This window comes from Nicotiana tabacum, chromosome 23, assembly GCF_000715075.1.
Source record: "Nicotiana tabacum cultivar K326 chromosome 23, ASM71507v2, whole genome shotgun sequence".
NCBI classification, from domain to species: Eukaryota; Viridiplantae; Streptophyta; class Magnoliopsida; order Solanales; family Solanaceae; genus Nicotiana; species Nicotiana tabacum.
The window spans coordinates 24,476,899-24,499,557 of NC_134102.1; the positions used below are offsets into that span (position 1 = coordinate 24,476,899).

The following is a 22,659-nucleotide window of genomic DNA, read 5'->3' on the forward strand; positions in this document are numbered from 1 at the left end:
ATGCTAACATTCAGGAAGATATTCTTGAACTGATGAATACAAACCCTGCAAAATAATAGAATAAACAAATAAGAGACAGTTAGTTTAAAAATGAAGAGACTACAAAATAATAGAATAAACAAATAAGCTAGTGTTGATACCCAATTTTGCTCTCATATTTTTCAAAATATATATATACCTTCAAAATAGCATATTTGCATCATTATTTAGTATACAAACCTATACAAGCATTTTCTATAATTTTCCATAATTGTTAGACCTTTAAATTAATTTTTCCTTGTATTTAAATTATCCTTTTAAATTATTTTGTGATGACTTAGTTATCTAAAATAATTATTTTTGTACCTATGATATATGTTTCAAATATTTTATTTCATTCCATATAATTACAGTAGCATTTTTAAGCTATTTATCCAATTTTACAATAATGGCATATATTCATACATAAGAGCTCTTTATTTTATATTATTTATGTCAAAATAGCATATTTTATATTTTTATAATAATAAGTTATTATTTTAAGCATTTCAGTGCATAAATTATATTTTTATTTATTTATTAAGCATTTTTTATAAATCATTTTGATAAAATTTTGGGTATTTAAATAATAGCCCATTCTAACCAATTTTGGACCACATTGGTGGCCCAAAACTACCCAAACCTTAGCCCAGTCCATCCCAGCCCAAAGCCAAACGACCCTTAGTCTCAAACCCGGACGGAACCCGTCTCAAATAACCCGCCCCGTTTCCCTTGTGATCCTGGCCATTGATCCCAAATGATCAACGATCCATAATTAACCTACCCGTTTTATATTACCCCTCACCCTCTAACCCTAATCCCCATTTTCCCTAAAGATCGCCGCCTCGTTTCCCTCCATCTGTTTTCTCTTCTCCTCTCAAACCCTAGTAGCCGCTTCTTCTAAATCTCCCAACTCCAGTTCTAATATGGAATCTCTCCATAATTTGCCTACCATATCTGCTCCATCTCCGTGTTACTTACACGATTTTTAGTATCACTTAGTACTTGCATATTTTTGGCAAGTACTAGGCCTGAATTAGGTGAAAACCGACTTCAAACTTCAAGATCTAGACGTTATTCCGTCTATATACATTCATGGCAAGGCGATATGAAGCCGGTTCACCGAAACCTTTGGTCAATTCCTTGATTTATGTCGAATTACGGTTCAGAATTTTATACTTTTTCTTTTACTCGTTCTATTAGTGATTGCATGTGATAGTTCCTTATTTGCGCTTGATTGACTATTTTTCATGTTTGTTCGTTAAATTCCTACTACTATATAAACTCCTCCACATTCCCCTTTAAAAGAGAGATTTTTTTTTTCACCTGGATTCACTAAAAATCGAAGCTATCACTCTATTATTCTCTCTTATTCTCTTGTTCTATACTCTGATTCTTGGCCGGCTGAAAGCCAAGGCCATTAAACGACCTCCTCCGGTGCAAGCACTGCTCGGAGCCCATTCTAGAGGCTCTTGTGAACTCTGAAGCATCGGAGATCTGGGGTTCTTGCTATTACACTCTTTATTACTCTTTTGATTTTGCTACTGGTTAGTGCTTTTAACCCTCGCAATGTTAAATTTCTTTCTTTCCTTCTGCATGCCTATATGTGTTTGAATTACATAAGCATGTTTTAATCGCGAGTCCCTAATATTGCACTACTGTGATAATGCTCAATACTCTTTGTCATTTTGTGTTAGTTGAACGCGTGAGATAGTTTACTGCTTTGTCTTTAGTTTGTATTAGGCTAATCTGTAATCTTCACTACGGTTTGCACTTCTATGTTGATCCTTTGTTTTTCTGGAATGAGTTCAGTACCTCTAGCATCTGAATATGTTCAGTTTTGAGTTTTAATGCAAGTCCATTTTGATATGAATCTGACTACTGTGACCATATGATGTTGGTTACAAATTTTTTGCATATTTTGTTTTGGATACCACCCCAACTCTATGAAAGCCACCCCCACTTGAATGAATCTTTTAGTGCTAAGTCTTGTGTCTGCTTGACTGCTCTTTGTGTATTAGTCCCAACTATATGGAATACTGCTTCAAAGTTTGCTCTAAATATGTTTCCTTGCTATCCTGATTTTAAGATAAATACTCCATTTTCTTATCAACTATGACCTTGCTTCTATGCTAATATATTTCCCCAGTATGCCTTTGGCTCATTTGCTACCATGTCCTTTCAGTAAATATCACAATGTGTCCCCACATCATGTCTACATACTGATTAACATGGCACTAGAATGTATACTTAACTTAATTTGGATCTTTAGGTGTCAACTAGTTTGACTTCATGCATATGTACATGACAATATATGTATGCATGTAAACCCGTTCTTCCCCTAATTCTTTCAATATGAGGTTGTCTATGTAGTACTTTGCTACGTGTGAAATCATGTTGAACCTGCTGGCCTGCTTGACTAGTTTCTCTGTATGTTCAACTTGGTGTATTACTTGATTTTTGTCCCTCTATCACTATCCACTTTCCTTACTTGCTATTCATGCTATTTTGAATTCTCATTCTTAGCTGGTTGAAAGACAAGGCTATCTAGGTTCTATTGTTGGCCTCTCAAGTGTGAGCACTGCTCGGGGTCCAATTGAGACCCTTGTGAACTCTAACACACTAGGGCTTGGTCCTTAGTCACTCCCTCAATCTCAAACTGTTCACATTCACTCTGCTTCCCCATGTTATGTGATGTGTACTTGAATTGGCTGATTTAAATGGTGCAACACTTGGTGCCATGGTTGAGTAAACTGGTTATAGACTCCTCTATGGATCCATGAGTCATGTATTGAATATGGCTCTTTGTTGAAGGCCTGGGTATGCTATGTAAGAGCTATTGAAAGCCCAGGCAATGGTGGGTATTTATTAGGCCTGTTGTGGGCCTCTTATCATTGTTATGTAACACTGTCACTTTTACTCATTATTGGGCATGTAATAACCTCTGTATAAACAATTGGGGTGTTAGTAAAAAGGGAATGGGTAGAATTCAATATGCAAGATGGGTAGATGACATCCCTATAGGACTTGATAACATGTTTGCCATATGTGTTGTTCAATTGTATGAGCACTGTAGAGATCATGACATTAGGAAAAGCACACACACACTACTTGTTTACCATTAAACATGAGTTCAAATGCTATGTCTGCTGCTACATATTTATAGACAGCATGCCTATAGGAAGTGAGCACCCCTTCAACTTGCATGATTACTTTCGAATATATTAGAAACCTACCTATAGGAACAGATGAATTTTCCTTCAATTCGCTTAAGTTATTCACTAGAAATTATGCCTATAGGATTTTTGATCACTTTATTTGCTATTGTACCACATTGATCATTAGAAATCTTATTTATGGGACTAAGTATAAATAAAACAAGCTCTGAAGTACTATGCATTAGAGATCCTGCCTATAGGAAATAATTGCTCGTTATAATTGATTAATGCTAGACCATTCTAACACTGTTTTTTGCACGTCGTATGAATAATTCTGGGACTCTTTCCCTAGCAGATTCTGTTGTACCCAACCATGTAGATCACTTAGGCATCGCACATATAGGATTGGTAACTTAAAACTCTCAACAATTAACTTATGATACCCGTATGATTCTATCTATAAGCTATATCCTGCATTCGAAATTACTTGCATGCTTTGATCACCTAGAAAGCATGTCTATAGGATTCTACAGATTCCTGATTGGCATATGTGTTTGCGTGCATTTACTGCTTAAGTACGGAGGCAAACTTGAGCCCCCTTTATTGCCATATTTAAATTCCAATGTGTTTTGTATGTCGCCTAGTTTTATCATTTTGAGCAGCTTAAGTTTAAGCCTAGAACCACCCCAAATAGAGGTCCAATTCCCTCCCGGACCATAGGTATGGGACGGGTAGTGCACGCATAAGGTACGACTTATAACTGAATTAGTGCACTTTAGGTAACAACTTTAACATAGTAATCGGGTAGTAGGAGATGATAGTTTGTGCTCGTTGAATAATGCGAGTAGCACCTCATCTTGAGGGAGTAACAGAGTATTATTTATGTTGCACGGGGTGATCCTTTAGGCTAAAAAATTTAGGACCCTCCCTCCTCTTTGTATGTTGTTATTAGATCTAAATAGTTGTATCCATATACTCGCACTAAGATCTGATGTTGTAATAAAGTTCTTTGACTTCTGAATTTCGTTTGTTTATTTGATCACTTAGCCTAATCGTAATCCACATCATCTTAAGTTCGGTCGGGACCCACAGTTGTGGACCTCGAGGAGTGCCAAACACCTTCTCTTTGAGGTAACTTGAGCCCTTACCCGATCTTTGATGACGTTGATTAGTAAAACAGAGTCATTTGCATATTAGGTGCCCTAACTCACTTTAAACCGTTAGGTGGTGACTCTCCTCTTTTAATACCTCCTTAAAAGAGTTGTCACATGTCGAAATCCGATTTCATGAGAAAACGGGGCGCGACAGCTAGTACCTTTTGCATATCACTATAGATTGTCATTTTTTCTCCTTCATCATCGATCTCCCAATCAGACTTCAATATCCTTATAAACCAACTCCATGTCTCTTTAGTTTCAGTGCCAACTACAACCCATGCAATTGGAAATATTTGGTTGTTCCCATCCTTTGTAATAACAACAAGTAGTTGTCCCTTAGTTATTCCCTTCAAGAAATAACCATCTAACCCAATATACTTTCTGCAACCTTCAATAAATCCTTTTTTCATTGCTTCAAAGCAAATGTAGAGGAGTTAAACAATTTTTTTCCATCTTCAGAATTTGTCACTTTTACCACACATGTGCTACCTCGATTTGATTGAAGGAGCACATCTCTGTAATCATAAATTCTGCCAAACTCCTTTACATGATCACCCATTACTTTTTTCAATACTTGTTTCCTAGTCTTCAGACATATTTTTTCCCCAACATATAAACTCAAATCCTCCCTTGCCAAATCTTGCATCTCCCAACCCTTTATGCAAGGCCGTGAAATTATCCTACTTCCATAGTACTTGATAATATACTTGGTATTGCATATTGAATTTGTGTTGGTCTTATTGCAGTTATGCATAGGATTATACGTTTTAATAATGAAATCAACAGATTTGGGCTCTCTGCTTGCAAACAATAACCAAGGACATCTACTAGTTTTGTATTTTACTCTAACTCTATTTTTATCATTTGTAATCTTCTCTAGCTGAGCACCTCTTTCTATTGCATACATGATAACAACTTTCCTAAACTTATATAGACTTTCAAAGACCATGTTAAGTTGCCAAACCACCCTTTTCCCATTTTGGATCATATGTTACCCTCTTGTTCTCCTTCCTTAATTTCATGTTACCACTTTTGTTTCCTAATTCACTCCCACTCCCACTCCCACTCTCATTGTCACTCTCAAAACTACTAGCATCTGAACTGTCATAAAAAGGATCATCACCAACTAACTTACCAGAAATATTTTTTTTTCCTTTATCTATGTCTTCAAAACCTGGATCTATCCCAACTGGTCCAAGAAACTACTCAGCAAACAACTTTCTTTTTTGGTATTCTTTTTTTGTTCTTCTAAGCCTTCAAATCTGTTTTAACTATGTTCAACTCTTTATGCACATCGCTATCATAATCAGCCTCATGCTCTTCATCATCATAACTCCTAGATTTATTACTATTACTATCTACAATATCACCTACAACTTATATTGTTCATGGGGTTCTATTTGACCACTAGAATTAATATTTTTAATTTGGGAACCTAAAGGTGCATTGAGCCATCAACAACCCTGTTAGAAGATTCTTCAATGGCCTCACTAGTCACATGGCTATTCTGGACCACAGTATCTCCCTCATGGCATACATAAATAATGTCTATTGCATCCTTATTACTTAACAAATAAGCAAGTACCAATAAATCCATATCTTTTTTATCTACTAAACGGCCACCCTTAGAAGATACAATAAATATTTTTGGAATTTTTACCAAGTTATACTATAATAGAAACATATTTACCACCTTCATTTAGGTTCCTTATTAATTACTTTGTATATCTATATTTATAAGTTATATACAAAACCATTAAAAAGAAAAAAAAATCAAGATTCCTTAATTTTAGCTTGTCAGTTACACGACACCCACTCCCATTTCCAATAACCCCCTACATCTAAGATTATGTTTTTTTCTTTCTTAATAATCACCCAAAATCTCTCTTTTATTTTTATACCCCCTCCCCCCAAATTTCCGATTCTTTTCCTTTTCCAAAGATTTTCAAACTCAATTTTTCTCTTTCTTACTAATCACCCAAAATCACTATTAGTTATTGATACAATGCGGACGAACTTCGGAATAATGGTCTAGAATCAAGTTGTGGGTAAGTTTTGAATCTTGGTTCTCTTTCTTTCTAAAATCCTTATTGTATGTGACTTCTATATGATACATCAATACCCAAAACAATACTCGATACAATACTAATACAATTATATTAAATATTTACTGTAGAGTTGTAATTGAAACTTAAAGAAGATGAAGACCGTAATTGTATCACCATTTTTCAGAAATGTATCGCAATTGTATTATAATTTTATATGTATCATAATTGTTGCAGGAATTGTATTACAAATGTATGATAATTGTATATTTATTGTATATTGTTACGAGCAGTTGTGCATTCGTGACGAATTTCACAGCTTGTATCACAAGTATGATAATTGTATATTAATTTATTAGTATTGTATCTGGTATTATTTAGGGTATTAATGTACCAGATACAAGTATAATACAATTATATTTTAGGCATTGATATATCTGATACAATTCAAATATAATTATAATACAGTTATCATACAATTATCACACAATTTCTGAATATCTTTTAATAATATAAAGTTGTCAGCAATGGTGAAAAAAGAGCAGATGGAGATTCTGGGCGTAGATGAAGGGATTTTGATGTAAACAAAAGGAGAGAGAAGAGGAGAGGGGAAAAAAGAAAATGACGTAATTGAATCCCTTAATTAAAGATACTAATGATGGGGTGAGAGCCTTTTAAGGAGCAATGTATACAATTTGTAAGAAAAACCTAGATACTTATTAAAAACTACAAAACATAGAGAATATAGGTAAATAAATTTTAATATAGTATAGCTAGGTAAAAATCCCAACATTTTTCCTACACTGATAAACCCAAAATCCTTGGCATAATCAATAATTTTTGGAATAGACAATTTGTCTATATCCACGTTAAAGGTATTGTCAAACCTCCTTTTCCCCGAGGGATAGGGGAGTTTTTCCAACTAAAGTGACATTAATCGATATGGGATTATTTATTTATTCAGAGTCGCCACTTGGAATAATTTATGGTGTCCCAAGTCACCGGTTTATTTTAAATCCTAAATTCAGGAAATTTGACTCTATTTTAAGGTCCGCGAAAATTAAAAGACCGGGTAAGGAATTCTATTAACTCGGGAGAAGGCGTGAGGCACTCTCAGATTTTGTAGTTTTAGCACGGTCGCTCAACTATTAATAATTGGCCAAATTATCTGATTTATTACATGTTTTAGAACCCTTTATGTGTTAATGCTTCTATACCATTTTTTATTATTTTAACAATTATGGAATTTATTTAAACAAGTCGCGATGTCGCGCACTCGCTTATTTTTGTACATATTGCGAATTGCGTCACGTGAAATGCACCCACTATCTACAACATGTTAATTTTTATTATTTGAAGTTGGGGTCAAGTCGCGTGAAACGCGCACTTGAATTAGGAGTTACGTATCGTGACTATGTGTCTATGTCACATGAACCGTACTTATAATCACGATGATTTATTAATCGTGCATGAATCAAGCTACGAATGTTTATAAGATTGTTTACTCAAATAATTTTGAAATTGTTGTGAGGTCATGAATTATGGAATTATTTGTGAAAGAACTGAATTTATTTTTTTATAGAAAAATGGGCTAGCTTAGAGAAAGATGGGTCATCTATGTTATTTATTACTTTGAGCCTCATGAGACTAAATCTTTTGGCCCAAAATCTTTTCTTCTCCAACAGCCCAAAAACCAATTTTCTTAAAAACAAATCGTGGCCCAAGCAAATTATCCAACCCATTATCCTATATTCTGTATATTTCTTAAACAAAACTAATGACACCACAATCTCATGAATAAAATTAGTAAACAAGCCAAATTACAGTGATTCAATAGATCCTTTATCCGGTTAAATCAACTCAGAACAAAACTTTACAACTCTAAAATTAACATCATGGTCCAATAAACACATGAATAAGGAAACAATGAGATTCAAATGATCCAAATATCAATAGAGTGAATTACTACTTCATGCTACTCAATAATCACACCAACAGACAAGAAGATAAATGGATAAAATAATCAGTGAAGAAAGGGAAACAACAGACCTTTGATATAAATTAACAGAGTTAAAATTACAAGAGCGTTAAACCATTCGACCAGTGTTAATTGGATCTTTCACCGGCCACGGAACCTCGAACGAAAAATCGCGACTTGCAACCCCAATCGACCTTGCAAAATCGGTGATTTAGTGGCTTGTTTTTGCTGGGTTTAAAGCTATTTATTTGGGGGTGATTTTGCTGGATTTTTCGAAAGAAAGACGAAGAAAGAATGTCACGAGTAAAGATTCTCTTATCCTCGAAGAAGAAAATAAATTTCTCTCAATTCCCCCCTCCCTCTTTTTTTTCTCCTTCTCCCCCTTTTTTCTCCTTCTCCCCCTTTATAGAAAATAATTTGGAATTTTTTCAGATTTGTTTTTTTATTTTATTTTATTATTTTTAATTAAAAAGAATTCTCACTTCCCATTTTTCTTCTTTTTTAAAAAAAATAATTCCCCACTTTTCTTTACTTTTATTTTTTAATTTCTCACTTTTTTACTTTTATTATATTTAAATTCCCACTTTTTTTTACTTTTCATTATTTTACTTTTTTTTACTTTTCACTTATTTTACTTTTTTTTAATTTCCACTCTCTTTTACTTTTTTTTAAAAACAATTTCAGCTACCTTTACTTTTATTTTATTAATTCCAACTTTATTTTACTCTTTATTTTTTAAATTTCCACATTTTTTTATTTTTAATTTTTTTAATTTTCCACTTTCTCTTACTTTTTTTTATTAAACAATTTCTACCTGATTTTACTTTGAGTTTTTAATTTTATACTTCTACTTTTCCTATTTTTTTATTCTCATCGAAAAATTTTAAAAAAATATTTAATTTGTTTCGGTTTTTAATTTATTTTATTTTAAAATAAAGATAAAAATAATATTAATAGTAATAATTGACCTTTTAAATTATTTTTAATTTTTACCCTATATATAAAATAATTGTAACAAAGCTAAAAAAATATATATTAAATTTCTAAAAATATTTGTACAGTAAAAAGTGATAAAAATTCAAATATAGTCAAAAATTAGGCGCTCACAACTGCCTCTCTTTGCTTGGAAACATGAAGAGTTTTCAGGCAAAGACTAAGTGAGTCATGTGACTAATTTTTGACTAAACTGTTATTCAAAAAGGAAAAGAAATAAAATATAAGGTGCAACCGAGTCCTGATTTTGGACAGCCTACATATCCCGGGTCATAGGGGAATTGGGTTGCGTGTAGTTCAAGGAGAATGGTAGAATGATGAGTTGAGGAGTCCAATGAGGTTCCGTCTAGGCTCCGGTCCGCGGTCCTTCTATTATATCAAAATATAAAAAAAACTAAACAAGCCTATCAGTTATGAGTTACAAGATTCTTATCTATGAGTCTTCTGAAACTTGATGTTGAATCTTGATTGGTTCTTCATGCAGACTCTGATCTAAACATTGATGCTCGCTAGGTGTAAGCTCTAGTTCATTATTCTATAGCTTTTTCTAATCAAAACGAGACTCCAATGCCCGTGGCTTCAGTCATGTCTTGAGCATTCCACATCTTTTCAACTCCTTTTGCATTTTGGATTCACTTATTTTTTCTTTTCTTTTATTCTGAATTGAGACTTCTTCTTTTGGTCATCTTGAACATTATGCCTCGAGGTAAAACCTACTCAGATACCGAAACAAATAAACAAACAAAAATTTTCAGCCCCAGTTTGCACTAGAAAATTTCGTGAGTTATTGTAACAAAATTCTAAACTACTTCATTATTGAAAGCAATAAAAGGTCTGGAGTGGTGTACCCCGAAAAGATCATGCTGATTTCATTTTCGGATGGTGTTCCTTTATTGTCAAAAGGATGTCTCAACTAAGAATTGGTATACCTTATGTTGGGAAAATGTGGCCATGGATTGGTATACCCTATATTGGCAATGATATCAGGGAGTGGTGTACCCTGCATTTAAGATCAAATCAACTATGGAGTGGAGACCCTATGTCTAAAATAAAATCAACTAAGGAGTGGAGACCATATGTTAGAAAAGAGACTAGGGAGTGGAGACACTATATCTAAAATAAAATCAACTAGGGAGTGGAGACCCTATGTTGGAAAAGGCGACTATGGAGTGGAGACTCTATGTCTAAAATAAAATCAACTAGGGAGTGGAGACCCTATGTTGGCAAAGATATAGGGAGTAGTATACCCTATGTTGAAAAAAAGACTAGGGAGTGGAGACCTTATATCTAAAATAACATCAACTAGGGAGTGGATACCCTATGTTGGAAAAGGAGACTAGGGAGTGGAGACCCTATGTCTAAAATAAAATCAACTAGGGAGTGAAGACCCTATGTTGGAAAAGAGACTAGGGATTGGAGAAACTATGTCTAAAATAAAATCAACTAGGGAGTGGAGACCCTATGTCTAAAATAAAATCAACTAGGGAGTGAAGACCCTATGTTGGAAAAGATATTAGGGAGTTGATACCCTATATCTAAAATAACATCAACTAGGAAGTGGAGACCCTATGTTAGAAAAGGCGACAAGGGAGTGGAGACCCTATGTCTAAAATAAAATCAACTAGGGAGTGGAGACCCTTTGTTGGCAATGATATCAGGGAGTGGTGTACCCTGCATTTAAGATAAAATCAACTAGGGAGTGGAGACCCTATGTTGGAAAAAAGACTAGGGAGTGGAGACCTTATATCTAAAATAACATCAACTAGGGAGTGGATACCCTATGTTGGAAAAGGAGACTAGGGAGTGGAGACCCTATGTCTAAAATAAAATCAACTAGGGAGTGGAGACCCTATGTTGAAAAAGAGACTAGGGAGTGGAGACCCTATGTCTAAAATAAACAGGAGACTAGGTAGTGGAGACCCCACGTCTAAAATAAAATCAACTAGGGAGTGAAGACCCTATGTTGGAAAAGATACTAGGGAGTGGAGACCCTATATCTAAAATAACATCAACTAGGGAGTGGAGACCCTATGTTGGAAAAGGCGACTAGGGAGTGGAGACCCTATGTCTAAAATAAAATCAACTAAGGAGTGGAGACCCTATGTTGGAAAAGAGACTAGCGTATGGAGACCCTATGTCTAAAATAACATCAACTAGGGAGTGGAGACCCTATGTTGGAAAAGGAGACTAGGGAGTGGAGACCCTATGTCTAAAATAAAATCAACTAGGGAGTGGAGACCCTATATTGGAAAAGAGACTAGGGAGTGGAGACCCTATGTCTAAAATAAAATCAACTAGGGAGTGGAGACCCTATGTTGGAAAGGGCGACTAGGGAGGGGAGACCCTATGTCTAAAATAAAATCAACTAGGGAGTGGAGACTCGATATTGAAAAATCAACTAGGAAGTGGAGACCCTATATTGAAAAATCAACTAGGGAGTGAAGACCCTATATTGGAAAAGAGACTAGGGAGTGGAGACCCTTATGTCTAAAATAAAATCATCTTGGGAGTGGAGACCCTATGTTGGATAGCGACTAGGGAGTGGAGACCCTATGTCTAAAATGAAATTAACTAGGGAGTGGAGACCCTATGTTAGAAAAGAGACTAGGGAGTGGAGACTCTATGTCTAAAATAATTTCAACTATGGAGTGGATACCCTATGTTGGAAAAGAGGCCAGGGAGTGGATACCCTATGTCTAAAATAAAATCAACTAGGGAATGGAGATCCTACGTTGGAAAAGCGACTAGGGAGTGGAGACCCTATATCTAAAATAAAATCAACTAGGTAGTGGAGACCCTAGGTTGGAAATGCAGCTAGGTATTGGAGACCCTATACTACCATGATTTACAACTTTCTTTCTTTTTTCTTTTTATTAAGAGAATGAGTAAAATGCGGGAAAGAATTTGACGAAGACTTCCCTTTTTGGAGTTGTTGCTGCTGTAGAGCTATCTTAGTCTCCGCGCGATTTCTTTTTGGCTGCACCTGCTTCTTGCAAGGTTGCTTTGGATTGCACCTGTTTCTTGTTTTTTAAACAAAGAACAATTGTTAGTTTGAAACGGTAGTTGGTTTTGTGGCCTTGAGTATTTCAGTCACTTGATCTTGGTCGGCTTCTTTGATGATAATTTCACCTGCAACTGCTAGTTTCCTGAATACCAATTGCATTTCTAGCCAAGGAGAACCTTTGACTTTTCCAAACTTTGCCAGGAAGGTCGGTCACGTGGGATTTAATATTTTCCAACTTTATTTTGCCTTTGTAGGCCTTTGACTTCTTTCTTCCAATTTTACCTTCAGGGCATTGGGGAACCTTTGGCTTTTCAAACTTTGCCAAGATGGTTAGCCACTTGGGACTTAACCTTTTCAACTTCATTTTGCCCTTATAGACGCTTTCAATTTGATTTCCTCCTTTCGAGAGTTTTTGATTTCAAAGCATCAGCCACCATGGCCAGTTGAGGTTGACTTGATGCCCCTACCGAGGCTGGGTGCCCTGTAAATCAGTCTTGCCATCCCTTCTTTGCCTTAGTTTTGGAACAGAGTTAGACCGAAAGGGATTCAAAGAAAAATAAACAATGGAATGGACAATGAATTTAGACGAGAGGTATCCCTTTTCGGGAAAGGAAAGGACTTATCTGCGGACTTCAATGAACATGACATGCCTTTTGGACTAGATCCTCGAAACCGAGAAACCTTGCCCAGGACTATCCAATGGCTGTGAAGATCTTCTTTTCAATCAGTAGTGCCCTTTGCGGGTTTTCACCAGCTGACCTCTCTCATTTATCTTCTCACCATCGCCTTATAATGTCCTTTGCGAGTTTTCACTAACAAGACTCTCATTTTTATTTTCTCTGCTCGCCATCGCCTATAGTGCCCGTGAGGATTTTCACCAATAAGACTCTCTCATTTTGGTGGCATCAGATCCAAGTGACTGTATCCTCCAATTCTTGAATATTCTCATTGATTGACCGGAAGGACTTGAAAAGGATTTTGGGTAGAAAGGATTTGGATTGAATTACAACTTTGGAACCTCTCAGGCGAAACCATCGCCAAACCATTGTAACACCTGCTTGAGTTTCAACTTTTGGGGGAATGTGGATTTTTCTTTTGATGTGACTGATCCCCAGAGAGAGGCTGCCTACGTATCCTTTCGGAATCAAGTTGAACGTAGTTCGATTAACTTTGTTTCTGATTCTCTCTTTTTTTTTTTTTCTGTTTTGTTTTCTTTTATTTCTTTTTTTATTTCATTTTATTTTCTTTTTTTCTTTTTTTTTTTTTCAATAACACTTTCAGTTTCTAAAGAGGGTAATCAAAGAAGAGTAACCGGCTCAAAGGGTTTGCAAAGGGTTGATAATGTTTGGGTAGCGAGAATGAAAGCCTTCTTCATCCCAACGAGAGAACTTTGCAGGTGTTTCAAAGACATTTCCTTCGATATTTTCCAAGTACAATGCTCTCTTTTGGCAGTACTCTCGTTACAATGTATGAACCTTTTCAATCTAGAGCCAATTTTCCTTTAGCTGTTATGATTCTTTATTTTATTTCCTTAAACTTATCTTCAGTGCATTTTGATTTTTGATTCATTATTTCCATGTCTGACAGTGTTTTAGAACATAGGCCTGAAGTCCGCAAACATGTCATGTCATTAAAATCTGCATTTAACATAAGTGAAAAGAGAATAAGAAAAGTGACAAGATTAAGAAAAGAGACATTCCTGGACAATGAAATACTAATTTCATTTGATTTTTAAAAAAAATTTAAAGATAGAAGGTTTTACAATCGGAAAGTAAGACAACAAAGTTAAACATCCAGATCACACCCTGAAATAATCCGAACGCATAAAGGATAGCAAGACGGCTACCGAGACTCCCGTCTGACATGAAACTTTCAGGTTTGGCGACTATTTTTTGACTTTTCTTCTGTCTTGACAGTGGCTGCAATGGCCTTCAGTGCTGGATCAAATTCTTTGGCCTCACAAATCATACTAATGACTGGCCCATTATTGTGAGTCGGTAATGGATTGTTAGTCACATTTGGGATCTCTTAGTCCCTTAGCACAATTCTTTTTTCTTCTATCAAGCTTTCGACTGCCCTTTTAAGGGTCCAACAGTCTTCTGTATCATGGACTTCTACTTCTGAATGGTAAGCACATCTGGTACCGGTTCTGTATGATGGTGACTCGGGATTTTGCCGATTGGGAGGTACATGATGCAATAGACCCAGCTGGATTAGCTTTTGAAGCAGACTGGAGTAAGATTCGCAAATAAGGGTGAAATTATTTCTCCTAGGAGGCTCACGAGGGCGTGGATTATGTTGGTGTATATTTTGTGGTAGACGGGGATTATATGGAGCTTGGTATGGATGGTTATGTCTGGGAGGTAGAGCTCAGGTTTAGTTGTAGTGCTGTTGTGGCCATGCATAAGTTTGGGCATTCATCACCGCATAGTGAGGCGATGCCACGGCATAAGCTACATCTTGATACGGGTAGTAATGTTGTGGGGTTCTTGGTGGTATATAAGAATGGTCAAATGATCTGCGAGGCACTCTTGAACCCGAAGCCATCATGGCTCCCTCCTCCCTCTTTTTGCGATTAGCTAAACCCCCTTAACCGTTCTGGATAACTTGAAAGGTAGCTTTCAAGGCAGCTTGACTCAATATCCGGGTAGTTTTCAGACTGTTTTCTATCATCTCCCCGATTTTGATGGCCTCGGCAAATGGTTTGCCCATAGCGGACATCATATTCTGGAAGTAATTAGCTTCTTGGGCTTGCAAGAAGACTATAACCATTTTTGCTTCGTCCATGGGTGGTTTCACTCTGGCGGCCTGCTCGCGCCATTTGATAGCATACTCGCGAAAAATTTTCGTGGTTTTTTTCTTCAAATTAGATAGGGAGTTTTTGTCTGGAGCAATGTCGACGTTGTACTAGAACTGTCTGACAAAATCCCTAGCTAAATCATCCCATATGTGCCAGTGGGAGATTTCCTAATCCATATAGCATTCTGAGGCGATTCCTGTCACGCTTTCTCCGAAGTAGGCCATCAACAACTCTTCTTTCCCACCAGCCCCTCTCAGTTGATTGCAGTATCTCTTTAGATGAGCAATTGGATCTCCGTGCCCATCATACCTCTCGAACTTTGTCATTTTGAAGCTGGCAGGTAGATGAACATTTGGAAACATGCACAAGTCTGAATAGGAAACACTTTTTTGGCCACTCAGGCCTTGCATGTTTTTCAAACTTTGTTCCAAGCTTCTCATATTCCGAGCTATTTCTTCCTGCTCGAGATTCCTAACCGCTCTTTATTATTCAATCAGGGACACATATTGTGGTTGTAGAGCATATAGGTCAGGAGTAACATGAGTCAAGTCAGGCTGAAATTGCGGGCCTTGGAAGGTGAATGTTAAAGGTTCAAAGCATGGCCTAGGCACGGTTGGTTGTGCCATGGTAAAGACCGATGGTGCGGAGAACAACGTTGACGGTGCTCCGAAGAACGGTGCCTGGGTGCGGACCAGAGAAGGCATACCAGTGAAGTTGGATGATATAGAAGGGTACCCAAATGGATTTGTCATATGGATGTTGGTGGTTCCAACTGTCCTTGGGACCAGCTCTGGGAACCCAGGAATTGTGCTTGGCGATTCCTTACCATTGGACAAGGCGTCCCACATTTCCAACATGCGGAGACGCATTATCTTGTTTTCTTCGGCAGTTGCCGACTCGGGTTGTGAAATAGCCAGCTCAGGGCTCTCCTCAGTGTTAATGATATGGAGATTGCTTTCTAAAGCCATTGGGATCTTTTCTTTGGATCTTGTAAAATAGGAGAGAAAAGCCCGATTACCGACAAAACCAACCACTTGAACAAGACTTACTGAATTGCACACACAACACCCTTGTCAGTTTTGAGACATTTAACAGATAAGGAATCACACATTAGAGATGCAATGCACCTGAATAGTTAAACGTTCCTAAAATATTTTTGCAACGACTGTGTGTTTCATCCCGGCTTTCACTATCTCTTTTTCATTATGTAGTTCTTTTCTTTCAATTCCACTCTCTTTCATTTTTATCACACTTTCCCCCCCTCTTTTTGTTGATTTTCACATAGATTAATTAGGGTTATGATCGCATCCGATGGGGATTGCCTACGTATCATGACACCGCATGAACCAGACCATTACGTAGTTCAGGGGAAGATCGGGAATAAAGTAAATAAACTAACTCTTTTTTTCTTTATTTTTTTAATACAAAAAAGACCACAAAAGCTCCTAACAAGGAAAATATTTTTTAACTTTGAATTTTATTTTATTTTGGGAAGTTTTGAAAGGAAAATTCTTTAAGAATAAATAAAATATTTTTGGATTTTGATTTTTTATATATTGTTTCATTTTTTATTTTATTTTTTTTGGGAATTTTCGAAAGAAAGACTTCTAAAGAAGAAAGAAATAATTTTTGATTTGATTTTTATTTTTGAAAGAAAGACTTCGGAAAAGAAGGAAAATATTTTTGGATTTGATTTTTTTTTGAATTTTCTAAGGAAAGAATTCTAAGAAGGAATTAAGGAAAGGGAAAATATTTTTGAATTTTTTTTTGAAAATTGGGGCCAGAACCGATGAGGTTTGCCTACGTATCTCACATCCGGTGAGAATCAGACCCGCGTAGTTCGGTAAAAAAAGCATGACCTTTTATGAAAATATTTGGCGTATTTTGAAATGACTCCTCTTTTTGTTTTTTCAAAATTTCTTCAGAGTTTTGGGATTTTTAAATACCCGAATTTTCAGAAACCGAGTAAATTTCTCTCTCTTGCCTCACTCTTGGGTTTTCTTCCTATTCTAGAAACCGGTCAACATGCAAGCCGAAACAAACAAATATACAAGTAGCACGTAAGATGCATCAGGATGGTCTTTTGATTAGGGTACACCTGTCCTAGACGGACCCAACCCCTGTGTTGAGTCCCAAAGTCGAATGCACGTGATGCAAACAAAAGTACCTACTAGGGATCCGACATGAGGTTATGCCATTCTAAGTTTAAATTTTGGGTGTATTGTTCTAGACCTAACTTACCCGAGCGGACAACTCGAGCCGAGGGGAGGCAGCGTACTGGGAATACAGAAGCTTCACCGACTTTGTAACTTGTCTGATCCTCATTCTAAAATTAGGGTATGACTCTAATAGAAAAGAAGCCACGCGAAGCGCACACTTCCCAGAAAATTTAGAAGACTTAGAGAGAAGAAGGGTGTCGTAACAGTTTTATATACATTTCAAACAATATCAAAACGGTAAAAAGCGACATTTAGCACATTAGGCTCAAACATGTAAAAAATCAGATAATAAAACAAAAGCCGAGTATAACAGTTATTCTAACCTCGAATTCTAAACCATGAACCAGAAGTTCTAGGTTCTTGTCCCCAGTAGAGTCGCCAGAGTTGTCATACCTCCTTTTTTCCGAGGGATAGGGGAGTTTTTCCAATTAAAGTGACATTAATCTACATAGGATTATTTATTTATTCAGAGTCGCCACTTGAAATAATTTATGGTATCCCAATTCACCGGTTTATTTTAAATCCCAAATTCAGGAAATTTGACTATGTTTTAAGGTTCGCGAAAATCAGAAAATCCGGTAAGGAATTCTGTTAATCCGGGAGAAGGTGTGAGGCACTCCCGGATTTTGTAGTTTTAGCACGGTCCCTCAACTATTAATAATTGGTCTAATTATCTGATTTATTACATGTTTTAGAACCCTTTGTGTGTTAATGCTTCTATACCGCTTTTAATTATTTTAAACAATTATGAAATTTATTTAAACAAATCGTGATATCGCGCACTCGCTTGTTTTTGTACATATTGTGAATTGCGTCACTTAAAACGCACCCGCGATCTACAACATATTGATTTTTATTATTTGATATTGGTGTCAAGTCGCGTGAAACGCGCACTTGAATTAGGAGTTACGTATCGTGACTATGTCACATAAACCGTACCTATAATCACGATGATTTATTAATCGTGCTTGAAGCAAGCTACGAATGTTTATAAGATTGTTTACTCAAACAATTTTGAAATTGTTGTGAGGTCATGAATTATGAAATTATTTGTGGAAGAATTGAATTTATTTTTTATAGAAAAATGGGCTAGCTTAGAGAAAGATGGGTCATCTATGTTATTTATTACTTTGAGCCTCATGAGACTAAATCTTTTGGCCCAAATTTTTTTCTTTTCCAATAGCCCCAAAACCAATTTCCTTAAAAATAAATCATGGCCCAAGCAAATTATCTAACCCATTATCCCATATTCTGTACATTTCTTAAACAAAACTAATGACACCACAATCTTATGAATAAAATTAGTAAACAAGCCAAATTACAGTGATTCAATAGACCCTTTATCCGGTTAAATCAACTCAGAACAAAACTTTGCAACTCTAAAATTAACATCATGGTCCAACAAACATATGAACAAGGAAACAATGAGATTCAAATGATCCAAATATCAATAGAGTGAACTACGACTTTATGCTACCCAATAATCATACCAACAAACAAGAAGGTAAATGGATAAAATAATCAGTGAAGAAAGGGAAGCGACGGACATTTGATATAAATTAACAGAGTTGAAATTACAAGAGCTTTAAACAATTCGACGAGTGTTGACTGGAGCTTTCACCGGTCACGGAACCTCGAACAAAAAATCGCGACTTGCAACCCCAATCGACCTTGCAAAATCGGTGATTTAGTGGCTTGTTTTTGCAAGGTTTAAAGCTGTGTTTTGGAGGGTGATTTTGCTGGATTTTTCGAAAGAAAGACGAAGAAAGAATGACATGAGTAGAAATTCTCTTACCTAGAAGAAAAAAATAAATTTCTCTCAATTCCCTCCTCCTTCTTTTTTTTTCTCCTTCTCCCCCCTTTTGTTTTCTCACATTTCTCTTCTATTTATAGAAAAAAGTTTGGAATTGTTTCAGATTTGTTTTTTTTGTTTTTTTAATTAAAAAGAATTCCCACTTCCCATTTTTCTTCTTTTTTAAAAAAAAGAAATAACTCCCCACTTTCCTTTACTTTTATTTTTTAATTTATCACTTTTTTTCTTTTATTATATTTAAATTCCTACTTTTTTTACTTTTATTTTTTTATTTTTCACTTATTTTAATTTTTTTTAAATTTCCATTCTCTTTTACTTTTTTTTAAAAACAATTCAGCTACATTTAATTTTATTTTTTAATTCCAACTTTATTTTATTTTTTATTTTTTAAATTTTGACATTCTTTTACTTTTATTTTTTTAATTTTCCACTTTCTTTTATTTTTTTTATTAAACAATTTTCACCTACTTTTACTTTTACTTTTTAATTCCATAATTCTACTTTTTCTGTTTTTTTTTATTCCCATCCAAAAATTTTAAAAAAAAATATTTAATTTTTTCCGGTTTTTTAATTTAATTTATTTTAAAATAAATTAAAAAATAATAATAAAAATAATATTAATAGTTATAATTGACCTTTTAAATTATTTTTAATTTTTACCCTATATATAAAAAAAAGTAACAAAGCTAAAAAATATATATTATATTTCTAAAAATATTTACACAGTATAAGGTGATAAAAATTCAAATATAGTCAAAAATTAGGTGCTCACAAGCATATTCAATGTTTCTCCCAACATAAACTGGCCCTACCTCACTCACAAGAATACCCACCAATATAAAATCTCAAAATTAGATATTTCTGCCATTACCCTACAAATAACAGTAAAAAAGACAACAATGAATAAGGCAAAAAAATAGAACAACTTATTAAACTAACATAAATTCACAACAACTTCTTAAACTAATAACAAACAGCATGCATACAACTATATATTCGACAAAAACATAAACAAGCAGAAAGATGTAACAAAAAAGACCCATTTTTTTTAACATATAACTAATTCGCAGAACCTCAATACCATAATTTTGCAACAAAGATAGTAAGGAATAAAGAACAGGATTTGTTAACAACTTAGGTGTTTCCTTTCAACAATCTTGAGAATATTTAGTATTGTAAACCCTAATTCTTTATACCATTTGAGGAGCAAAACCCTAGATTTTAACTTGATTTCAAACAGAAGCAACAATAGACATATCAATCGATGTTAGAACCAACATTAATGGAGAAAATCGCTACTGAGATGAGAGATTGAGTCGCTACTGTAGCGATTTTTCAATGAGAGAATATTTTCGGTGAGAGCAAAGAGAAAATGACTTAACTGAGAGAAATGACCGACTATGTTTAATCTACTTAGCCCCTTTTTTATTTTTACCTAACTCAGTTAAGGTAATAATAAAAACCTTAATCAAGTGTGTTTTTAAGATTAACCTAACAAAATGTCCACGTAGATTGCCACATGGCAGATTTTAAAAGTAATAAAGAGCATCTATCGTACGCACTAGTAAGAATGTGACGAGGGAGTTTTATTATGAAGGGGGATATAGTTCAGGAAATTTTTGGGGATAGTCGATAGTTTAGGTAGGAAACTGGCAAAGGTTGTATAGTTTAGGCGGGTTTGAAGGTATTAACTCTTTATTAATAAATCGACTAGGGTTTTTTAATATATATGGGGATACAGTTAAGGGAGGTTTTGGGGATACTGGATAGTTTAAGTAGATAACTGATAAAAACGTGATCGATTAGGGTTTTTAGGATATTCACTCTTTTCTAAATAAAAATAAACAAAAATTAAAATTATAGTTTTTGTTTCATAAATACACAACAATTAGAAAGTATTTACTAATTTACTAGTGCCTACTCGAATTAAAAAAAAGTGTGTCTAGTCTAATAATCCTATTTAATAGTTATTTTTTTAGTGAGTGTGATTCAAAGTCTTTGAAAACATCCGGACAAATCTATCTACAAAATTTAAGAAAGATCGGAGGTAATCTGGACTGGTTTGAAGTAGAAATTCATATTTGAAATCGACCTAGAAAATACACGATAATGTATATCACATGTATATGTTATGTATATAACTCCCTCCATCTCAATTTATGTGGCACTATTTGGACTTTGGTTAGACATAAAATTTAAGAAAGGAATGAAGACTTTTAGGATTTTTGGTCTAAAACAAGCTTTAACATTTATGTGGTTGTGACTTATCACATTAAGAGTAAAAAAATAGTTTTAAAATTAAATTATTTCTAAATATATAAAATGACATTTTTTTAGGACAGACTAAAAAGAAAAGTGTGACATATAAATTAGGGCATATGAAGTACTATATATCACACATTGATTTTGATGGAAAGAGAATATATACATAATATATAGAAGATATATACATTGATATACAATCGGGATACATAAAGAGAATATATACAAATGTACACCGCGCTTCCCCTCGTCTTCTTCGATACACCGACTCAAAATTTCCACTACTAACTCTTCAAATTAAATCCCAAATGAGCTCAAAATTAGTATAAGCTTCACACAAGTATTATTAATAAGATTTTTGAACATCCACTTCGAATTACAAACACTTTTTGGATTTAATTTTTAGATTTGAGAGCTTCAAGCACAACAATAGTGGGTTTCAAGGTCTTCTTTCATTTAGTGGTTTTCAGTGATTTAAAACATGTGTTGATGTGGTGGTATTACTGTATGGTGGAGGAAGTGAGTAAGAAGGTGAATGTTAGGATCAGGAACCTGGGTAGTGCGAAATTTAGCCAAACAACGGTATAATGACAATAACAACGACAATGCAAGTTGATAATAACGGCAATTAAATAAGATAAAGAAGGCACCAATTTAACGCGGTTCGGTCAAGGAGACCTACGTCCACAAGCGGAGAGGAACAATTTCACCATAGCAATAAGAGTACAAAAGAGAGTACAAAATTAGAGTAAATACTCTAATTTATCCCAAATACCCTAAAAGAATAACCTCACAAGATCACTCCAAAGAAAAGGTTCACACAAGTATTTCCTAACACTCAACTCTCCTACAAAACTCTATAATGAAATAAAGAAAAGGCAAGAGACGTTTTTCTCAAACTTTGGTGTATTTGATATGGACATTTGCTAGCCTATTTATAAGAAAATAAGATGGTCATTATGGAATATGATTGGCCAGCGAGATTTTTAATGAATGAACATAAAATGTCTAATAAGTGACCAATGAAAGACTATAGAGAAGCCAACAAGGCTTATAGTCTATGGCCAAAAGTAGGCCACGTATATCACAGTGAGTTTTTTCACTTGCCTACTATGAAAAAACAAATGCTTAAATCGGGTAAATATTTAGTAGTTGGGCCAAAATTAATAAGTACTAATAATTTTATTTGGACTAAACGGGGTGTAAATTTTA

General features: G+C 34.9%; 1 long non-coding RNA gene across 1 annotated transcript; it reads right to left on the minus strand.

Moving 5' to 3' along the window:
* Positions 1 to 18,782: 18,782 nt before the first annotated feature.
* LOC142177515 (uncharacterized) lies at positions 18,783 to 22,356 on the minus strand. Its single transcript, XR_012706015.1, has 2 exons — positions 22,130 to 22,356; positions 18,783 to 20,057 (listed from the first exon to the last, which is right to left on the minus strand). It is a non-coding gene; the product is annotated as an uncharacterized LOC142177515 (long non-coding RNA).
* Positions 22,357 to 22,659: the final 303 nt, after the last annotated feature.